This window comes from Psammomys obesus, unplaced genomic scaffold (genome assembly GCF_907164565.1).
Source record: "Psammomys obesus unplaced genomic scaffold, mPsaObe1.curated_primary_1811, whole genome shotgun sequence".
Lineage (NCBI taxonomy): Eukaryota > Metazoa > Chordata > Mammalia > Rodentia > Muridae > Psammomys > Psammomys obesus.
In genome coordinates, this window is record NW_026590707.1 from 1,975,040 (window position 1) to 1,998,225 (window position 23,186).

The 23,186-nt window shown below is 40.3% G+C and overlaps 1 protein-coding gene across 3 annotated transcripts in view; it reads right to left on the minus strand.

Moving 5' to 3' along the window:
- The window catches only part of Slc25a21 (solute carrier family 25 member 21), a 532,806-nt gene that overhangs the window by 244,505 nt on the left and 265,115 nt on the right, over window positions 1-23,186 (minus strand). The gene's annotated exons all lie outside the window — the stretch shown is intronic.

Sequence of the window (23,186 nt, forward strand, 5' to 3'; positions counted from 1 at the left end):
AGACTGGGAAATGAGCAGGCTTGGTGTGTATGATGTGAAATTCACAAAAAATTATGAAAATTGTGTTAATAAAATACATGCAGATAATGAGGACACCTATCTACATTTTCCACAGACATTGTTTTTCCTATTAGTTAATTCTTGTCCTTCAAAAGAGAGTATCCTCAGAAAAGACCCTGGGAACAGATTTTTTGGTTCTGTTGCTCTCCTTGTCGAACTCCTGCCCCTTCCAGGTCTTTCATCTCCCCATTCTTTCATAAGATTCCCTGCACTCTGCCCAAAGTTTGGATAAGAGTCTCAGTATCTGCTTTGATATACTGCTAGGTAGAGTCTTTCAGAGGCCCTCAGTGGTAGGTTCCTGTCCTGTTCCTTGTTTTCTTCTTCTTCCAATGTCCATCCTGTTTGCTTTTCTGAGTGAGGATTGATCATCTTACCCAGGGTCCTCATTCTTTAGGTGTACAGGTTTTAGTATATTTATCCTATCTTATAGGTCTAGTATCCATTTATAAGGGAGTATATACCATGTGTCTCTTTCTGCTTCTGGGATACAACAATCAGGATGATCTTTTCTAGTTCCCACCATTTGCCTGCAAATTTCATGATTTCCTTGTTTTTAATTGCTGAGTAGTATTCCATTGTGTAAATGTACCACAATTTCTGTATCCATTCCTCTGTTGAGGGACATGTGGGCTGTTTCCAGATTCTGGCTATTACTAATAAAGCTGCTATGAACATGGTTGTGGAAATGTCCTTGCTGTATACTTGAGCTTCTTTTGGATATATGCCTAGGAGTGGTATAGCTGGATCTTGGGGAAGCACTATTCCTAATTGTCTGAGAAAGCATCAGATTGATTTCCAAAGTGGTTGTACAAGTTTACATTCCCACCAGCAATGGAGAAGAGTTCCCCTTTCTCCACAACCTCTCCAGCATGTGTTGTCATTTGAGTTTTTGATCTTAGCCACTCTGATGGGTGTAAGGTGAAATTTTAGGGTCATTTGATTTGCATTTCCCAGATTACTAAGGATGTTGAGCATTTCTTTAAGTGTTTCTCTGCTATTCAATATTTCTCTGTTGAGAATTTTCTGTTTAGCTCTGTACCCCATTTTTTTAAATTGTATTACTTGATTTCTTGCTTTTTAACTTCTTGAGTTCAAGAACAATGCATGGAGATAACCTAGAACCCCTGCATGGCAGCTCAGTGTCCAAGTGGGTTTTACTAGTAAGGGGAACAGGAACTGTCTCTGACATGAACTCAGTGGCTGGCTCTTTGATCATCCTCCCCCCTGAGGAGGGAGCAGCCTTACCAGTCCACAGAGGAGGACAATGCAACCAGTCCTGATGAGACTGGGTAGGCTAGGGTCAGATGGAAGGGGAGGAGGACCACCCCTTTCAGTGGACTTGGAGAGAGTCATGGGAGGAGATGAGGTAAGGAGGATGGGATTGGGAGGGAATGAGGAAGGGAGCTATAGCTGGGATACAAAGTGAAAAAAATTTAAAAAGGAAGAGATGAGGAGGGGGCTACAGCAGGGATACAAAGTGAATGAATGAATAAATAAATAAATGAAATATTCGAAATCACAGCAAAAATAAAAAAATAAAAAGAGTATCCTCTATCAGAAAAAAAAATTACAAGGTCCATGACATGATTCCAAGGTCTGAAAAGACACAGGTGACGTGCTTAGGCGAGCATAGTGTGGGAAGTGCTGGCTACACTTCGTAGTCGGCCATGCTCAGATCCACGTGCACAGAGAAATAGTTGGAGTACTTTCACATGGTTTGGGAGAACCTAAATGAACGAGCTACTTCTCAAAGGCCTCTCTTTTTTTGTCCTGAGCATAAACATCACTTTTAAGGACAAGAAAATTGTAAACTACAGACTGGTGTTTGTTTCTTTTAATTTTCGAGAGCTACAGTAGATGAAGGCTAAACCTTCTCTGGCAGTTATGAGGACAGCACTGTGAAGATTCGGCAGTGAGTGATGAAGGCCTGGAGTTCCTCATAGGCACCCTTTGAAATCACGCATTCCTGTTACTAAGGCCCTGCAATCCACAAGGAAGCTGCAATGGAATACAACCAAAGCAATACAGCACAGGAAACACCATTCGGATGCCACTGTGATCGGTTCCCTTCCAACGTCTTTCTACAGCTCCAATTCAAGCCTCTCAGTGCCAGGCTCCACTGTTTTCCAGCGGGGATGCTACTGTGGCCCGAAGAATGCTGTGTCAATGACACAGACCTAAGACAGACTTCAGAGTTCATACCGTAATTACCACACTAAAACCTAGGCTCCGTCCTGCACAAGATGTGGCTCAGCACAGCGCAGTGGACAAACAGGCCAGACGCTTCAACAAGAGAACCTGCAGGACTCTTTCTAAACCTAATTGCAGGGGCCATTTGGGTTAGAGCAAGGTTGCTCCATAAATCTGCCACTCTTAGAGGGCCAGCGTTCTCCATGCATATTGAACCAATCTTTCTCCTGTGAAACTGTGTAAGCTAGATTTGGTGCCACCGTAGTAAAATGCTCCTCAATAAACTGTTTTCACGAGAAGTTTGCCCACTCATGTGTCCCAAAGCTGTTGTAATCTTCATTGTTGAAGCTGATCTAACAGCAGGGACATTATTCTATTTCTTGACATGTTTAAAATTCTCTAACGAATAAAGCTAACAGCTCATGGTTGCGTCCACTGTCACTTGATTACCCCAGGGGGATTTTTCCTCTCTTTCTTTTTTTTTCTTTCTTCTTCTTCTATTTTTTTTGTCTTTAAAATTGGCCTCCTAGTTTGTTTTTAACTACCTTGAGCACAGAGGTCTGAAGGGGAAAACAGATCAAAGATCAGCTTGCAACATAAAAAGCAGCTGTAGTTAATTAAAGGCAAATGAAGGACATCTGACCAGGGTCTTTATGAGCCGCTTCGTCACACATTCAACAGTCTATAATCTTGGTGACCTTGTCCCTTGGTCCTGAACTGTCGCCAAACCTGAGAACTGGATATGTTTCCAGTTATATAATATAGAGGAATGGCAAAAGAGAGAGAATGTCAAGGGTGTGGCTTGAGAAGGAGGAAATAGCAAGGAGAAGGATGTGCTCGCAGTGCTGTTGGCTAAAACGTGAAAGAATGAGTGTTTCTATTATAGAGCAGAGTCTTTCTTCAGATTGAAAACAAACTGCTTTCTTACAGAGACAAAGGCGACAAATACATGGGAGGTAAATTTTAATATATACTTTGTTATTATTTGAAAGAACATGAACTGAGAATACTTTTGCATATCCATGTGATTTTATAAAAAATATTTCTACTTTAAAAACTTATCTAAATCACCCAATCAGAAAAAAACAAAAACGTTTTTAATTGTAAATGCAATATACATTCATTTTTTTTAATTAAAAAAATCCATTAGGCATACATAAAGAAAATAAGGTTCTCTAAAAGCATTAGTTCTGAGAGTGTCCAATCCAGGCTATATTAAAATCAAGAGAAGTATTTTGGCACTGTGACACTGTTTGCAAATGGCCAAGGTGACTAACTGCAGATGATGAAGTAAAGGTCTAAGTTCAGGCAAATCGTTTGACCTCTGTCACCACTAGTAAAGTGGCTACCAGCCTCTATATTGGCTCTTAAGAATAAATCTACAGAATGTTTAAAAGAACCCCCACCTCCTGCCATTATGAGTGGACAGCTACTGCCTCTCTGTCAGCTTCACTTGCTAAAGGCTCAGAACCACACATGCTCAGAACCACACATATACTCAGAACCACACACGTGTTATCTCCCACTTCTTCTTGGGTGGAGACTGGGTACTATAGGGAACATGCCGACTTGACAGGACTGCGTTAGGGGATGGAAGGATCATGTGTCTAGGAATACCATGGGTACTGGAAAGTATTACCTATTATCAAAACTAATTAAGGTAATGGAGAGTGTACTAAAAATCAACCAGGACCTACTTTTGAGGTGTAGTGTATAAATAGATAAGAAAACAATAAATATTTGAAGGCTAACTCATCTTTACAGTACACACTGTTTCCAAGTTGTGTAAGCAAGCTGTTAAAATCTAAAGGAAGCACAAAATTAAAAAAAAAAACATGTTTTTTTGATGTGCTTGCTTATTTTTAAAAAACAAACAAACAAGCCTACCAGTTTGAAGTAACACAGACTTCCCACCCAGGCCAACTGTAGCGTTGTAAAAAGGTACTGCCACTGTTCAAACATTTTGGGTTCCCCTATGATTGCATTTAGCCTGTGGCATATATTTTTATGCATTCTTAAATGGCAGCTTTTTGCTTCTGGAGAGAATGAAGCCTCAGGTGGAGCCAAGAGTGGTGAACACAGACAAACGTCAGCCTGCATGGTTTCGCCTTAGACATTGCTGTGCTTCAGTATTCAGTTGCTGTGCTGGCGTTCCATCAGTGCTGGTTTTATTAGGCAGTGGGCTCACTGAAGGGTGGTTAGGTCCTAGGGCCTCCCCTCTGGTGGAGGTGGTGGAAAGGATGAATTAGTTAAAGAGGAATGAGACAGGAAGGACGGATATGGGAAGTTCAGAATGGTGGATGGCGGTGATCTGCTCTGAAGGACAGGCTGAAGAGACAGCAGTAAAGTTGGTCATGGGTACACTGGTGATGAGGGGACTGCTAGGTAGTAAACGGCACAATCCATACTTCAGAGACACGTTCATGTGATGGTCGCCCTGGCCCTGGGAGGAGATGAGACTATGGAGAATGGGTCTGAAAATGAGAGGTAAAGATGGCCTAAGACCAAGATGGCCCAAGAATTCCAAGGAACACCAATGTCTCCCCACGATTAGCTATCGTCTCCTGCATTTATACCAAGGCATGCTAATCTGCACTATTTGTTCAGCTTCTAAATGGATTCAGTGCCCCACAGCTCACACTCAGCTAGCAAACCTATGAGCGTCTCCCTGCTTGTCCTACCTGGTTTTAATATACATTGACATCCAGAGAGTAGTATGGCAAACTTAAAAGAAAATTTAAAAGACATTTATTACAAAAAAAATCCTTGAGTGTTTCTCTCTTCTAAATTTATCAGGCAAGTGTTCAGGGCCCCCTCTTATATCTGACAGACCATCAGCAGAGAGCAATCATAAATTACACCATGAAACAAAGGAACATACAGGGTTTAAAAGTGGAAGCACAATACAGAATCTCCTAGACAGGCACCTTTGGTAAACTTGAGAGCGCTACGGTTTACCTTTCTTCATCGACAGATTTCACCACATGAGCTTGAATGCTGGCGGCAGAGCTTCACTGTGTAATGTGTGGCCATGAGGTATCCATGTCTGTAAGCCCAGCTGTCAAATAGCTGGCTGTTCCAGACGGCTGCATTCTTTGATTTGAAAAAGCAGATCTAATGAACTGACCAAAACATTACTTCAGTATAAAAGTAGGAGGCAATAAAAACACAGAAATCATCTGGGATTTTTAAAGAAATGCAACAGACACTTGTCCATAAAACATGCTAGGCCATGCATTGGGGAACTCGCTCTTTTAGCAACTCCACTCCTTCCTATCTATGAAGTAGTACAATAGAGATGGTCTTCATCATCACGGCGAGCAGTCTGACATTTATAGGCATGGAAAGGGAAGGTCCAGATGCAGGGGATGCTCTCTGGGGTGGTGGGCAGAGGCCTTCAGCTGTGTTATCAGGCACCACTCTGGCTGCAGAGTTAGAGTGTGGACAGATTCAAGCCCAGCAAGGAGACTTTTATAAAATTCACTTCGTAAGAAAAGAGAAAAGATTGCTGCCTGCAGTTGGGAAATAGTGGTGGGAATGGAGAGTAAAATGATTTGGTAGGAAGATGTTAAGAAATCCGTGTGGGATTTCTGAGATTATTACCTATTATCTAGGCACACTGTGAGACACAGTCCTTCCTTTAGTGGTGTGGAGTGTGTGTGTGCGTGTGCGCGCGTGTTCATGTGCTGGGACATTCATGGTGAGCAGAGGATAACTTGTGGGAGTCGGTTCTTTCCTTCCATCATGTGACTTCTAGGAATCACAATGAGGTTGTCATTCTTGGCAGCAAGTTTTTCTATCTATATTTTTGATCCCGAAGGGTATCTATATAAATATTAATCATTTCTTAACCTCTGTTTGTGTCCCTTTCTTAAACTATCACGAAGAGCTAAGTTAGCGCGTTGGTTGATGGCTTATTTTGGAATCACACTCATCTCTTTATTGAGCAGCCTGTCAAGAAGCTAATGATCTGTAAACCTTGTAAGTGAACCAGGAAAAGCACTTTAAACTAATTCCTTTTAAATTAAGTTTTTGACAGTTTCATGCGTGTGTGAAATAACTTGTGGTCACAGTCTTCCTTGTGTCACAGGTACTTCCACCCTGCTTTGTAAATTCGGATTTTCTGCTCTGAGCGAATGGTCCCTATCTCACAGCGTGTGCTTTCTACCCCATTGCAGTGTGGTGGAAGTTTTAGTAGTTTTTAATATGGCCGAAGGAAAGAAAAAAAAATACAGCACTGTTATTTTTTCTAAGAATCATCATTTCGTAGATTTTTTAAAGCCTACCACTTGTTGCCATGATGTGTGGATACTCTGCAGCTAAGTGTCTAGTTCTTATATTATTCCCACAATTACTGCTACCAGTAATGGTTCTGTTCCTATGGCTAGAACTAGCATTACCTCCACTACTAAATCTGACTGACTTTATCACCTGCATTTATGCACCATAAACTGTGGCATGGATCTCACATGTATAATTCATTATCCCATTGATGACTGAGTACTATTCCCAGCAAGCCTCTGAAGAGAGCACCAATGTTTTCTCCAGCGTTTCAAGAAGACTCAGCCACAGGGACAAAGACAGACTGGCCCAGAGTCACCAGGCTGTTCTAGGGAAGGGTTGGGTCCATTCCTGATGGTCTCCAGTCAACTACACCCTAGGTAACCTGATTTTGGCGGAGCCCTGTCCTGCATCTAGTTAGCAGCTTACTTTGCACTAGCTGACATGAGCACATGGAACATAAGCAGAGCTTGAGAAGCCACTGTTCCAGGGGTGTCTGCTCTCAGGGAGTAGCTTCCTTGGGGGAGCCAGCTGCCAGGTGTGGAAAGGCCTCAGCCCCATGTAGTGGCCTCGTGGAAGAGCAGGCAAGCACCGCAGGCTTGGCAGTTGTCAGTACCATTGCAGTCCAGCCATGGTGTAAAACACCCGAATGATTGAAGCAGAAGAACTGACCAAATGAGCCCAGGAAAATCGGAGCCAGCAGGGACAAAACAAAATAAAAACCCCCTCTCAGTTTCTTCCCGAAGTCCTGCTCGTAATTACTTAGTATCTAAGCTGCCACAAAATGAGTGTAAGTTATTTGGCATTTACTTACATTTGTTTACAAGTATTTACTGTCTGAAACCTATATTTTAAACCATCCTTTCTGCGTGGCACACTGTATGTACCTTTAACTATTAATTCCTACATCAAATTCAAAATCTCTCTTAAGAATTCAAACTTTACCATGTATTTAAAAAAAAAAAACAAACAACTTTGCAATGTAATCCAAGAACCCATTTCTAGAAAGGGTAAGATCTCTTCGTTCTGCTAAAGACTGGTAGCAATGCCCTACACTCACTTATCCCACTCACGCAGCACTCACATTCACTCATCCAAGTGGCCAACATATTTTTGCATAAATATCCTGTTAAATATCCGCGCTCATTGTCTACACACACCCACCGCTACACCGTTTAAGACAGACCAGCAAGGTGCCTGCGGCCACAGATGACACCTACTCTAAGCTAGCGATCAGAGTTGGGTGCCTGCTGCACCTTTCATGTAACGCTTCATGTGAAACTCTAACTTGTTATTCACCTCTCTGCTCTGCTTCTCGCCCATGCAGGCTGGAATGTGAGTGCCCTGGGAAAAGAAATATGTTATCTGGATTGTCATAGCATGTTAGTATAAGTTCCTGAGTCTCCTCCAAGCATCTATGTGTCTTCTCCCCAGAAACTCCCCTGAGTTGCTCTTCTAGTTACCATAGGCAGAGAAGGTCTGGTCTTTCTGTTTATAGGCAACAGTAGAAAGCCTTTGTTTTCATGATGTTGAAAAGACTTTTTTTCCCATTTCTATTAACAAACCTCATGTATACTCAAAGAGCAGAAAATAATTTTAAAAATGGAAAACTTCCCATACAAACAGATATGTCTGCATATTGTTTAGATAAATAAATGAAAACCGTCTTTTGAGGAAATTAAATTCCTTAAGGTAGAAGGAGAAATAGTTACACCTGAGCTGAGTTGTGATAGGAAGAAAGTGTCTCTGGAATGTCTACCACATTTTGCTTTGTTTGTTTGTTTTTATCATTAATATCAGAAAACAGAAGTTATGTCTGAATGAAAACATTCATTAGCTAAGACAAATGTTATGAAAAGGCTCTTTTATGGATCATTTGATTTTCATCAGAATCAATCAATCACAGATATTAAGTGCCAATCATCTTAAAGGCCAAGTTAAATGTTTAAATTTGAATGGAAAGTACCACATGAATGTATCTTTCATAGACCTAAAAATTCAAAGTCTGATAAGCTGGAATATCAAGAGTCATCATGATCATGTAAAGCTGCTTTCTCCCTGTTCTAGGAATTATCAAGAGACTTGAAGACATATTAAATTCATACTATATGATTATGTAGGCTATTACTAAGTCATGTCATGATAATCATATAACACAGTTGTTATTATAGAAGGATTTTTTTCTTAACATGTTGCTTTTCCCATTCAGATCTACCTAACAGCTAAATGAAATCAACAGAAGTTGAGTAAGAACAAGTGAATATGAACTTTCTAAAACTCAGGAAGGTATCAACGTAATCTTTCGGCTTAGAATGAATATGTGTTTAATTTCCACCCAGGTTCACTTATACCTGACTGGTTTTAATCAACGTAATGAAAATTAATAAATGATCTGCCATGGCTTTAGCAGACAGAACAGTCTCCATCTGGCACATTCAGGGCTTGAGAAACATTTTCCAGTACTTCCCAGTGACAGAAATCCTGGGGAGGTAAGCTCCCGCAGCTGAGAGGCAGCGTTCGGTTGCCAATGGAAGCTCCAGAGAAGGATGATTAATATAAACATGCTTTTGCCGCTGCTTCCCAGCAGCATTACATAAAGCAGTGCTGTTTGAGGAGGTCTTTGTGTTTTAATTTCCACTTGTACATAGGGTAATGCATTCTTTTTCTTCATCTGGTTTGATTTTTGATATTTAAGATCCACTACTATGTTTCGTTTATTTTTTCTTTGCATTGGAAAAAGAACATAAAGTGACAACACATAATCAGGGCTAATTGGCATTTTTCAGGGGGAAAGACCACCTTTCATGATGAGCCAAGTGCAAACATTTTACAAATAGAATATCTTGCACTAAACAGTCATGTTAGTAAAAAAAAAAAAAAGTAGTTATGTTATATGCAAGGAAGTATTTGTTAGTTTCAGGTTTAATCATTTCAAATGGTTTTAATTTATATTTCCTTAAAATTTGGCTATTATACAAAGCAACTACTTTAAAGGACTGAATGATTATCCTCTCCCTGAAGGAAAGAAACTGAAAGCTGATTTCAAACTGAAAAGAATAATAGAAACAAGGCATTTTAAATAAAAATAAATATGGGGAGTAGGTAAACCACCCAGGACCAGCTTGTTTAATGTAAGTAGGTTAGTTTCTTTGAAGAAATAAAAACTCACTAGTTTGTCCTCTAAAAATGATCAGGAAAATGCAAGCCAACTATTCCTCCATAAAAGATTGTCAGACATACAGGGATCTTCGTATTGTACTTTTGGTAAAGCCTGCATTGTCAGATGGGTGATGACAGCAGTGCTATTTTGTGTTATTTTAGCCGTCACTAGCCTTCCTAGTATTTTTCACCACTCCCACTTGCTGGCAGTATATCATGGCACAGTTTCAACAGAATTCTAGTACGAGCTGTGAGCTAACTGGGAAATGTCAACATGTAAAACCATGTCTAGAATTAAAATGTCTTTAACAAGGGCAAACTCCCACATTCTCTCTTAAGTACAGCAGAAGCACAGCAAAAGGGCTGGGGCTGGGGGTTGGACGAACAGATGCTGGAGACACTTCAAGAAAAGATAATCACGCGAAGCCCACCAAGCAGAATGCACTACTGAGCCAGAAAATGACACCGTTCATGTCTCAGGGAACAAGCTCCTTTAATTAAGAACCGTGTGACTATATGAGGAAACTGTCTCTCCCAAGTGAATGACTCAGAGAGCCTCTAGTTTGCTGTGACACATGCCATGTCCCTTCTTCTGGCAGAACATCTGACTTTAATTGACCAGCTATGGAGGCTCCTGCGGTGATGGTGATAGCTATCCTAGAGGTAGCATCAGGCACTAACTTTGCCTGTGATTGGCCTCATGGCCCCTTAATGACAACAAGTCAACATGTGTCTCAAGCCAAGAAACATCCTAGAGATGGCTTTTCTCAGCACTACCCTGCCTGCTGATCTTGAAAAATGACCAATAACTGCATGACAAATCAGCAAAGGCCCGAAAGGTCATGACCCCATGTAACTTAATCAGTGTCTCTAAATAATTTGTCAGAGGAGAGTTGACCAGGAGCCACAGGCTGGAGAGACATTGTTTTCAGCATACTTGAAGCTTTTCTCTTGTCAAAATATCCTCATGTGGATTTCCACAGAAAAACTGGAAAGAAAAAAGGAATGTGCAAAGGGCCTGGTACTTTGAGAAAACAAAGGAGTGAAGAGTAGCTGTCTAATAAAAAACAATAACATCAGCAGAAACCATTGATGGAAACTATCTTAGCAATATGAGAAAAATTCATAGAGAAAGGAGAGTTTGATTGTCTTCAATATGATGACTACTCCACATAAATACTATTTAACATCTTATCCTGGGCATAATAAAGTGACATGGAAAAGTACTCAGAAATCATCTCTTGAGGGCACTACTTCCCATTTGAGCTATTTATTCATTGTCCTCTCAGAAACATGTTTGATTTGATTTCTCACCATCAGGGAAAATAAGTATAAATATTCCTCATTCTTTCTTTTCTTTCATTTGTTTATCTCAAAACTGTTGTTATTGTTGTAATAAAAACAAATAATACACAATGTATTTCCAGCATTGTTTTGATTGAGCTTCAGTCGGACTCACTATTTAGCAACTGTAGATAATGTAAATAAGATGTTAGGGTCTGTCGCAATACTTTAAAAGATGCTTTTGAAATGCACTCCATGAGACAGTAACATGTCAAAATAGCAAACAACTCAAGGCAGATAGACATGCTCTTTCTATTATGTGAATCTTAGCCTCAGATCATTACACTGAGGCCATTAGAGGGGAAAAGGATTAAGGGAGAGGAGGTAGGAGAATACATGTGATATGAAAGTAGAGGGTGGGGAAGCTGATGAATGGAAAGGTTTAAGTGGGGATGGCAGTAGGAGGAAAACAGGTGGTGATGGAGAGAAGAGTTCACTGAAGGGAGTAATGAATGAAAAAACCTGATGGAAACCTAATATTTTGTAGGTCTAAATTAAAATATTCCTACAATGGAGGCACTGTATATGGGTAGGTGATACTCCCCTCCCCGGGAAAACACAGATTAATAAACAAAATTCATAGAACCAGGCATGGGAAACTTCTCCATGGGTTGTTGATGGGGGGGGCTCAGAGGCTCTAAAACATTCTTAATACCATTGCCATTGCCCTTAGTTGCTCATGAGAACTAGATCACAAAACCCTGCTGCTCAAGACAACAGGCACTTGTGTTGCAGAACAAGGAAATAAAGCTGCAACCAGTCTTGAAGTTTCCTCCCTGTTGGCTAGCTTGCTTGGTGCCAGAATGTGCTAGCTATGAAAGCTGTGTGGCAGACAAGTCATCTCCGTTCCTAAGCAGCTATAGACCAGTGAGCTACTACACTAACAACCTACTTAACAAGATATGCCCAAAGGAGCAATAGTGGTATGACTATGGGATAACCAACCACTTTCTGATTGGATTTGAAGCCTGTTCCACATTTATGGTGCTACAAATATAAAACTGATCAAAAGCTGGTGTCTCTAGAGGTCCTAGGTCCTAGGTCCTAGGGACAAACCTACTACTGTTGATTTGCTAAGTGGGCAAAATGTCAGAATTACCTTCTAAATATTTATATTCATCCTCAGAAAAACACTCCACTTCTCAGTGAGCAACGGTTAATTCAGGAGGTTAATGCAGATCCAAAGGCTAAGATTGAGTGAATGTGGTGTCATCAGCCCTAGAAAAACATCCATATCACCTCTGAGCCTCACAGTAAATGGGACAGGAAAAGATGTAAGAGCCAGACAATGAAATGAGGAGAAGCATGGCAAACAGTGTCTTCAGGACTTCCATGACACAGCCCTTGCACTGTAGCTGTGACTACCTTCACAAGATCTGTACAACGTTGGGCCCATGACCACTTCATCATGGGTGGAAGAGAGACTCATGAGGCTTCAGACCTCATTGAGGGACCATGGGTATAGATACTGAAAATTTGCCCATGCAATAAATGAGCACCATCCATGCTCAGGCAAGAAACTATAATAGTCCTTTATCCCCCTTTACACACAAACACACATGCACACACACAGACACACACAACCATGAAATATCATAGTAGGTGAGGGGCTTGTGAGGGAGATGAAGGGTTTTAGTGAAAGAGGGAGAGACGAAGAGGATAATGAAGGGGGTGAAAAAGGACCAAAACTTATTATATACACACTTTAGTCAAATTTTAAAATTACATAAATTTTGAAAGAATGGACACAGACCCTGACAGAAAAACAGCACTCATTAAGGATATCCACTTACTACCGAATTTTGCACTGTTCACTTCCAGATCTCTACATGTAGATCTATAAGGAGCTCTATAAGGTTTGAAACTGTCTCCTAAGTAGCTCTGCCCATCTATTACCTGGTACCCCCATCTTGTGTCTCTTCCTACCTCTGCATTTAATCTTCGCCATCTTTATACTTTGTTCACATATTCCCCATACAACCAGAAAACTAGACTTTATCCTAGATGTCTCACTCCTCGTATTCAGGAAGTCTCTGAGTCTCTGAGTCTCAGGATTCCCAAGTCTTTGATTCTGCTCAACTCTCTTCCCCTTTCATTTCTACTATCTAAATCTAATGTGAGTCTTTGTAACTTTTTTTTTCTTTTTTTTTGCATGGGTTTAACAATATCTTCAATTTGGGCTCTTTCTGTGTCAAGTTCTCTTCCCTCCCCGCACATGCACGTTCTCTCTGTTCTACTTCCTCAGCGGTTGCTAGTCACTCACAACAAAAGATCGACCTAAGCCCCATTGGTTCTTCACCCCCAACCCTGTCCTTCTAGGCTCCCTCAGAGGGCCTCGTGCTTCACAGACTCAGGAAAGGTACTGTGAGGGTGCTGCCTGACCCTTTTTTTCTGGTCATCAGGGGTTGCAAGGTCCTGTGTTGCTTGTCTGCCTTCCGGTGTGCCTTCTGGGCACTGGTTCACATCTTCACCCTTGGGAAATCAAGCGCTCCTCAGCCATGGAAGCATGTGTAGTCATGTTTCTGTCCTCAGTACCCAACGCAATGCATGGTGCGTGGGGAGCAATTTACTAATGCTGAACAGACAACAACTGAATAAAGAAATAACAATGTTTCGGTTCTTAGAGTCAAAGCTACACAAACAGGGCAGAAAATATAGAGTCAAGTCAGTTCTTCATCAAACACTACTAAAATATTATCTCTCAAGAATTTAATGTTTGAAAATATTTACTGATACAGTTGAGGTTTCAGGAATTATAGCTTTTAGTTTTTAAAAAAGATTATGTTTTTATTTTTTAATGGTGTGTGTTTGCGTGCCCAGGTGCCTTGCAGAGTCTAGAAGACAGTGTCAGGTCCCCTGGAGCTCTGCTCAGTATGGGAGCTGGGAACTGAACTTCAGTTATCTGCAAGAGCAATAAGCAATATTAACCACTGAGCCATCCCTCCAGCCCCTGGATTTCATTTTAAATTGCAACCAAACTTAGAGATGCTGAATGTTACCATCTGAAAATCTCAAACTGGCACCATGTGCCTATTGCTTTTTGTCACTTGAGACTGAGTTTCCAGAGTATAGGTATATGACTTTATATCGTGTGTGTGTGTGTGTGTGTGTGTGTGTGTGTGTGTGTGTGTGTGTGTAATTAACAGTGTTCAAAGCACTTGGCCTTGAGGGAAAAGATAAAGACCCCTTCTATGACTTGTGATGCAGACATATGCTCTCTACAAAGGAATATAAAATGGGAAGGCCCCATGCGTTTTTTTAGCTCAGGCCAGCTTTCCTATGCCATAAGATTTACTATAGAGACTGAACTGGAGGCATTGCCGAAAAAGTGAAACATCAGTCCAACAGATGTTCAGCATACTTTGGGCTCCAGATGTCAACAAACAGTCCTGCTACAGTCAGACCCCCTCAGTCACCCACCCTGGAGTCATACCTCTCCACCATGATCGAGAGTGTATGCATGATGCCCTGGGTCTCCTCATCATGCCAAAATAAAAGTGATAAGTAAGTATTTATCAAACTTGCCCATATTCTAAATAACTTACTGAAAAGCTATCATCCTTGAGTTGATTTAAATCTTTTCAGGGAAACAAAGTTTACTACACACTCCTGATCTGAACCTCGGGAATTGCCTGGACTTGAGTCAGGACTGTTTCCCAAACTGCGAAATGAGAAAGGCCAACATGAAGGAAATTAGGGGGATTTCACCAAGGACAGGAATAACTGTGTGAATCTATAGCCATTTTTAGAAATCACCAATTTGATACAAATAAATGTCAGACTCCTCATTGTAGATGACTAGAGGCCAATACAACTATAAAAGAGGAAAAATGCAGAAACTATAACTTTGTCACACATCTTTATTACCTTTAAAAATAACTAATGAAAAACATTCACAAAAAAAACCCAAAGGAAGGAAAAAGAGAGAAGCTGTAAAAGGAAAAGCCCAAAAGATCCTTTTAAGTATCAGACACATAAATTCTTCTTTCTCTCTCTTTTTTAAACAACTCTCCTCTGTGGAAAAAAAGGGGGGAGGTTTTTATGTGATCAGTCTGAAAAATAGTAATGAAAACTGAAGGAAACATACATAAAAAAAAAGAGAGTCCACTGAGAGACTGAAGCTGAGAATTCACAGTTTTACATTGTTCTTAGAAATATTAAACCTGTGATAGTCAAGTTGTCATTCCTAACATCTAGACGCAAGGTCTCCAAGTCTAACTCAATCAAAAGCTCTTTGCCAAATACACTAGTGCAATTAGCTGTATACTATAAACTATGCCACAGTTCAGAGGAAACAGCTCTTACTAGATTTAAAACTGAGAGATTCTCACTAGGTTTCTTTGTCCATGTTTGAATATAATTAATATGTCAACTTACGTTTTTGAAATAAAACTTCTAGGCCACCTTCCGTAAATTAGATCAATTCTAATTGCTTTTTAACTGTTTTGAGAACAGATTTTTGGGGCATAGCACACTCTCCCTCCAATAGTGTTGTTCTAGAATAGAAAAGCAATTGCTCTTTCTCCTTAAATCTTTAAAATCTTCCTGATATCTAGTAAAGAGAGCGTGTGTGTGTGTGTGTGTATCATAGCTGTATCTAGATCTGTTGTTGTACCTAGATAGTTGCCTAACTATGAGAAGGAAGAAACAGAAAATTACCATCCCTAAAACTTGAAATTTCCACAACCTCTCCAGCATGTGTTGTCACTTGAGTTTTTGATCTTAGCCATTCTGATGGGTGTAAGGTGAAATCTTAGGATCGTTTTGATTTGCATTTTTCTTATGACTAAGAACGGTGAACATTTCTTTAAGTGTTTCTCTGCCATTCGATATTCCTCTATTGAGAATTCTCTGTTTAGCTCTGTTCCCCATTTTTTTAATTGGATTACTTGATTTGTTGCTGTTTAACTTCTTGAGTTCTTTATATATACTGGATATTAGCCCTCTGTCAGATATAGGGTTGGTGAAGATCCTTTCCCAATCTGTAGGCTGTCGTTTTGTTCTGAAGACAGTGTTCTTTGCTTTACAGAAACTTTTCAGTTTCATGAGGTCCCATTTATTGATTGTTGCTCTTAGAGCCTGTGCTGTTGGTGTTCTGTTCAGGAAGTTGTCTCCTGTACCAATGAGGTCAAGGCTCTTCCCCACTTTTTCTGTGTCTGGTTTTATGTTGAGGTCTTGGACTTTAATTTTGTGCAGGGTGATAAGTATGGATCTATTTGCATTTTCTACATGTAGACATCCAGTAAGATCTGGAGAAGACAGGAACTTCACAAGGAGAGCAACAGAACCAAAAAATCTGCACACAGGGATCTTTCCTGAGACTGATACTCCAACCAAAGACTATACATGGAGATAACCTAAGACCCCTGCACAGATGTAGCCCATGGCAGTTTAGTATCCATTTGGGTTCCATTGTAATAGGAACAGGGACTGCCTCTGACATGAACTGATTGGCCTGCTCTTTAATTACCTCACCCTGAGGGGGGAGCAACATTACCAGGCCACAGAAGAAGACAATGCAGCCACTCCTGATGAGACCTAATTGACTAGGATCAGAAGGAAGGAAAAGAAGTCCTCCCCTATCAGTGGACTTGAGGAGAAGCATGCATGCAGAGGGTGGAAGAAGGGAGGGAGTGGGACGGGAGGAGGGAGGGAATCACAGGGGGGATACAAAGTGAATAAAGTGCAATTAATAAAGAATAAATTAAAAAACTTGAAATCTATGACATCTATCTATCTAACTATCTGTCCATCTATCTGTCTACCTATCCACCTGTCTGTGGTCTAAAGACTTGCCACATCCAGGGCCCACATTTAATTATTATTCCCAAAGCTAAGAAACAGACAGTAGAACTTTTGATTGAATCAAAGTTATATACTCTCTTGATTTGCAATCAAAATGTTTTCTCCCTGAAGACCACAGACCACATCATTATGTCACATACCTAAAGACAAAAAGATAAATAACAATGAGGAAAGAGAGCCAAGATTTTGCCAACGGTCTGCAGTCTGTGGATGAAATCACACTTCAATGAACACTCTCGTTTTGTATAGATGACCTGAAGACATTTTGTTTTGTTAGTTCTCCAAGCTTTTCTTTTCTGATTGCTAATTTCAGCTCTGGAAGTCAGTCAAATAAACACAAGCACAGAAGATATAGTTGAAGAAGCAAGTTCTGGAGTTTTGCTGGACTAAGGAAGTGGTCCAATCAACATTTCTTCCAGATATAATGTTTATTTTAAGGTTCTTTTGCTAATTTCATTTATGTCAGGACAAAATGTTCTCTCTTAAACAATATACCCCTTCAACTAAGAAATAAATGAGTGAAAATACTAAAGTTTCAGGTAAAATAATTCTTGGTATCAGTTACCATTTATTTCCATAGAAAGTTATAAAACATGCTCCCTTTGAAATGTTCATACACAGGTGTCCCAAATGTGTTCAGTTTTATGTAGATTTGAACCAGTTTAACTATGCTTATAGTTACATGATTTTTTTTCAATTACAGCAAGTTAAATTTTCTTTCTAATGAGAACAGCAATACTAACTTTTAATTAAAGCTGTTTTCTTTTCATGCAGTATATTCTGATTACAATTTCACCTCCCCCAACTCCTCCCATATCTTCTCTACTTCTCCACCCACCCACCTAAATCCACACCCTTTCTTTCTCTCTCTCATTAGACTACAAATAAGCAACTAAAAAACAATAACATAAGATTAAAAAAAAAACAACAAAAATAGGAAAAAACAAACAAAAATAAAGAGCCAAATAAAAAGTACAAGAAACACATAAAGACACTGGGAAACACACATTTGAATACACAGAAAGCACATAAAACAAAATATGAAAATCATAATGTATACACAAAAATTCTGTAAGGGAAAAGAAGGAAGAAGGAAGGAAGGAAGGAAGGAAGGAAGGAAGGAAGGAAGGAAGGAAGGAAGGAAGGAAGGGGAAGTAAAGAAAAAAGGTCAGACAAGAAAGCATTGTGAGATAAAAAAAAAAAAAAAAAAAAAAAAAAAAAAAACCTCCAACATTACCCATGAGTTCACTTTGTGCTGGCTGTCTGCTGCTGGGCATCTGCTGCCCCAAGAGATTCATGCAAGTATTATTTCAGAGGGTTCCACACTTTGAGAAGGTCCATATATCTTAAAGTATTAAACTGGGACTGAGTATGTATGCAGCTCAGGAGGGACAGTATTTCCCTAGCATGCACAAGACCTGGATTTGAGCCCAGCGATATATAAACTAGGCACAGGAGCACCTGTCTATAATTTCAGCACAATAAGAAGTTTAAGGTTTTCTAGTGGCGAATTTGAGACCAGTAAATTTAGACAACATGAGACCTTATCTCAAAAATATTAAAAATAAACCATTTTAAAAACTGGGCTGTTCCCAAGCACAGACCTCAAGCCACATGTCCTTTCGGCGTGTCTGCGGAAAAAAGCCACGATAGCATGAAGACAAAGGTCTCTTATACATTGAAGACTACACTAAGTGAAGTATTTCATTCTCTTCTACTGTTCGCATAGTTTGATTGTATAGATTACTGTGGTAGACAGAGGCTTTAAATATAGAAAAGGAGATGTTCAATCAATCCCACAAAACAAAAATGTTCTAGCTATTATGGCAACAAGTCCAAAAGCAATCTAAAGATAACCAGAGTTATGATCGTTTATTTGTTCAATAAATATAGCTGATATACTATGTACTAGGAAAATATACTGATAATTAGAGATTCAGGATTTATACTCAGTCTTATGGGACTATAGATCGGCTTTCAATTGTTCTTCAAGACAACTGGCAGAGTTTTAGAGCTGATTAACCCTAAAACTCAAGTCTTCCTGTGAAATTGTGTGCTAACCTCCTCTCAGATACAAACCAGACACTTGTCACGCACTGGACCATGCCCCAACTAAGAATGAACTGACTCTTTTGTTGTATGGTTTTTAGGAGTCATAATCTGTATAAAAGTCAAAGATATAAGAACCTACAGTTTTTCCCTTGAAGAAGATAGTATTTCATTTGCTCATTTGACGTGTATGTGCTGAGCGCTCTCACACTGAAGACATACCAAAGCTTACAGAAGCAACAATAAATAGAAAAATAATGTGTTATAATATGATGCATTAGTAGTTAAATCCACAAGAAAATGTGAAAGGCAGGGTGACCCAAGAGGATCATATTAAAGAATGGAGTAAGAAGATGTTAAAAACTGTAGTCATTTAAAAAAAAAACGACCTGTCTGCATGGAACCATGGGGCTATAGTGGCACACATATTGTGTGATTAACCAGCCGCTATGTGGGTCGGTTAAAGGTTCACTCTGTAAGAGGAAGCCATGCTTGACACTTCCTAGGTAGCCAAGAAACTGAGACTAGATAGGCCATGGGCCTGTGGGGAAAACCAAATACTGTTGTTCTGCTAAAGGGACATAGAAATAAAATGACTCATAACAACATTCTGTTAAACTCATAGATCAATGCCCAACTCAGACTCAGCCACCATCAGCTAAGCTTCCTCCTGCAGGAGACAGGAACTAATGCAGAGCCCCACAGCTGAACAACATGCAGAGAGTGAGAGACCATGGAACACTTGGTCTTAAAATGGGCTAATATCCAGAATATATGAAGAACTCAAGAAGTTAAACAGCAACACTTCAAGTAATCCAATTAAAAAATGGGGTACAGAGCTAAACAGAGTTCTCAGTAGAGGACTACTGAATGGCAGAGAAACACTGAAAGAAATGCTCAACGTCCTTAGTCATCAGGGAAATGGGATTTTTTTTTTTTAATCAAATCCATCCATTCAGGTCTCAGGGAACTATACTGAAGTGAAGACAAAGATTTTGTAAGAGCCAGTGGGGATGGAAAACACCACGGAAACAGAGTCTTCCAGCACAACAGGCCTGATGAACATGTGAACTCCCAGAGACTGTGGCAGCATGCCACAGGGCCTGGACAGGCCTAAGACAGATGGTCCCAGAACTGAGAGGAGCAGTAAACACAATCTCCATTCCTAAACCAGAGGCTATCTTCAATTGCTAACCATTCGCAAAGGAAAAATTAGATTTCTCCAAAGCAGTCTCACTGGGCATACAAACCGCACTTGAGGGTGGGCCCTATGCCCAGCAGTAGATGGCCAATGCAAAACAATGCTGGAATGCTTTCCTCTCATAATGCTTTGTTTGGGCATTTTAAAACTTACTTGTCTTTTGTTTATTTACTATGGTTTCTGACTTTGTGTTTTTTATAAGTCTTGTTTGTGTGTGTCTCTGCACGTGTTTCATGTTTTTTCTCTCTTTTTTTCCTGTGTTTATATTTGCTTTGCATTGTACTAGTGTGTTTGTTTGTTTATTGTCCTTTGTTTTCTAGGGAGAGAAAGAAGAGGTGGAATTGGATGGGTAGAGAGGTGGAGACGATCTGAAAAACAAAACAAAACAAAAAAAAAAAAACAAGGGAGAGTCTGAGTCCAAGATGGTGGCAATCAGCCTGCACCGTATCTGAAGAGCACAGGATCCAAAACTGTGAAATTGGTGAGTGGAGGCTTGGCTGAAGCAAAATCATCGACATTGAGGCTTCCTGGGTGAAAGGGTACACCCCGAGAACTGGGACAATCTGGATCCAGGTCACCTGTGGACATCTCCGGGATCTGAGCGTGGGGAATAGGAGCCCCCAGCACTTCCCCCAGCCCCACGCACAGGCCTCCCTGATTAGAGGAGGCAGCAGTGCTTGCCCCAAGCAAGAACCTCTGAGACAGCAGAGGCGGTGGCAACAGGAGCCTCCCAGCTAGGTGGCTGAGCCTCCATGCTCTGTGACCGAGAAGGCAGATGCTGCCGCCCCAACTACTGGTCTGCCTGCCCAGTGGCCAAACAGCAGGCACCAGTGAGAGCTGAAGGATCTCCTACACTTTCATTTCCCCCTTCGGGCCTAAATCTGAGAGTAGAAAACAGGGGGAACTCCGCCTGCAAGGGAGTGAGCAAGTGAGTGCGCACAGAGCCCCAGATGCAGGGACCCTCTGTGCCAGCAGCCAGACATCATGAGGTCCCTCAACTCCCCGCCCACACACACACACACACACACTGTAGCAACATAGGGCTCCTTGGTTCTCAACATTGAAGTCACTGTTCAGTGGGTTTACCAGTGTAGTCCAGGCAAACAATTCCTGGAGCCAAGATGGTGCAATCTAGACAGATCTGAATACCAGGAGGACAGTATGACAGGCCTGTGGGCTACTGAGGCATTCAGGGCACCTGTGCAGTTCATTGCACCTGTCAACTGCGCCAGCACCCCAACCTGTGCTTACGCTCCACACTTCCAGGCATCTACATGTACCTGTGTAGCACCCTGTCCTTCAAGGCACACTTCCATGTACAGTCCCGCTCTAGAGCACATGTGCCTGCAACCTTCCTCCCTTAGCTACAGCTGAAACACCGACATCCACTCTTGAACCAGTGGACTCCTCTCATCTTCCTGAAGAATACTCCAGACTCCAGAGAAAGACAGACCCAATGTGAAATACAGACTCCAGGAACAAACAGCAGAGATTAAGAATAAGCAGATGGCCAGAGGTCGGCATAAGGACACATCCAACAAAAATCAGGACCTCATGGCTTCACCAGCAACCCCCAAAATCAACGGATATTTTAATTGATCAGAAACACAGGAAAATGACCTCAAATCTATGCTTATCCAGTTATTATAGTCATATAAAGAGGAAACAAACAAAGCTCTCAAAGAATACAGGCAAATACACCCAAAAAAATAGAGGCACATGTAGAGGCACAAGAGAGGAAATGAACAAAAAAATAGAGGCCATCAAGGAAAGATAGGGATCCACATTCAAAAAGATGAAGGAAATGGACATGAAAACAGAATTAGAATCAATAAAGAAAACACAGAAAAACCTTGGAGCTGGAGATCTTTGAGAAAAGATCAGAAACCACAAAGGTAAACATCACCAACAGAATTCAAGAGATGGAAGAGAGAATCTCAGGAGCTGAAGATACAACTGCAGAAATTGTTACATCTCTCAAAAAAAAAAAAAAAGTAAAATAGGAAATGTTCCAAACACAAAACATCCAGGAAATCAAGGATGCCATGAAAAGATGAAATCTAAAAATAATTGGAATAGACAAAAAAAGAAGATTCCAGGCTCCAAAATCCAGAAAATATTTTCAAGAAAATCATAGAAGAAAATTTTCCCAACTTAAAGAGATGTCCATAAACATACAAGAGGCCTATACACATATGTACAGAACAGAACATCAAATACACTAGACCAAAAGAAACTCCTCATGTCATATAATAGTCAAAACACTAAATCTATAGAACAAAGAAAAAATACTGAAAGCAGCAAGGGAAAAAGGCCAAGTAACATATAAAGGTAGACCTATCAGAATCACACCAGACTTCTCAACAGAAACTATGAAAGCCAGAAAGGCCTGGGCATATGTCATGCAGATGCTAAGAGACCACAGATGCCAACCCAGACTACTATACCCTGCAAAGCTTTTAATCAACATAGATGGAAAAACAAAATATTCCATGACAAAACTAAATTTAAACAATATCTACACAGCAACCCAGCCCAACAGAAAATACTAGAAGGAAAATTCCAATCTAACAAAATCAGCTACCCAAGAAAATACAGGATATATATAACTTCACAACAACAACAACAAAATTAAAAGAAAACAAGCATAGAAACACAGTAACACCACCAACTCCACAATAAAAAGAACTAACATCCATCAATCACTATTACCTATAAACATCAATGGACTCAACTCTCAATAAAAAGACACAGACTAACAGAATGTTGTGGAAACAGAATCCAACATTCTGCTGCATCCAAGAAACACTAAAAAGACAAACAATACCTCATAGTGAAGGGCTGAAAAAAATTTTTTTTCAAGCAGTCAGACCCAGAAAACAAGCTGGAGTAGTTATCCTAATATCTAATAAAATAGACTTTTAACTAAAATTAATTTAAAAAGATGAGGAGGAACCCTTCATTCACATCAAAGGAAAAATCCATCAGGAGGACATTACAATCCTGAACATCTATGCCCCAAATACAAGAGTGCCTACATTTGTAAATGAAACATTATTAAAGCTTAAATCACACATTAATCCCAATACCTTAATAG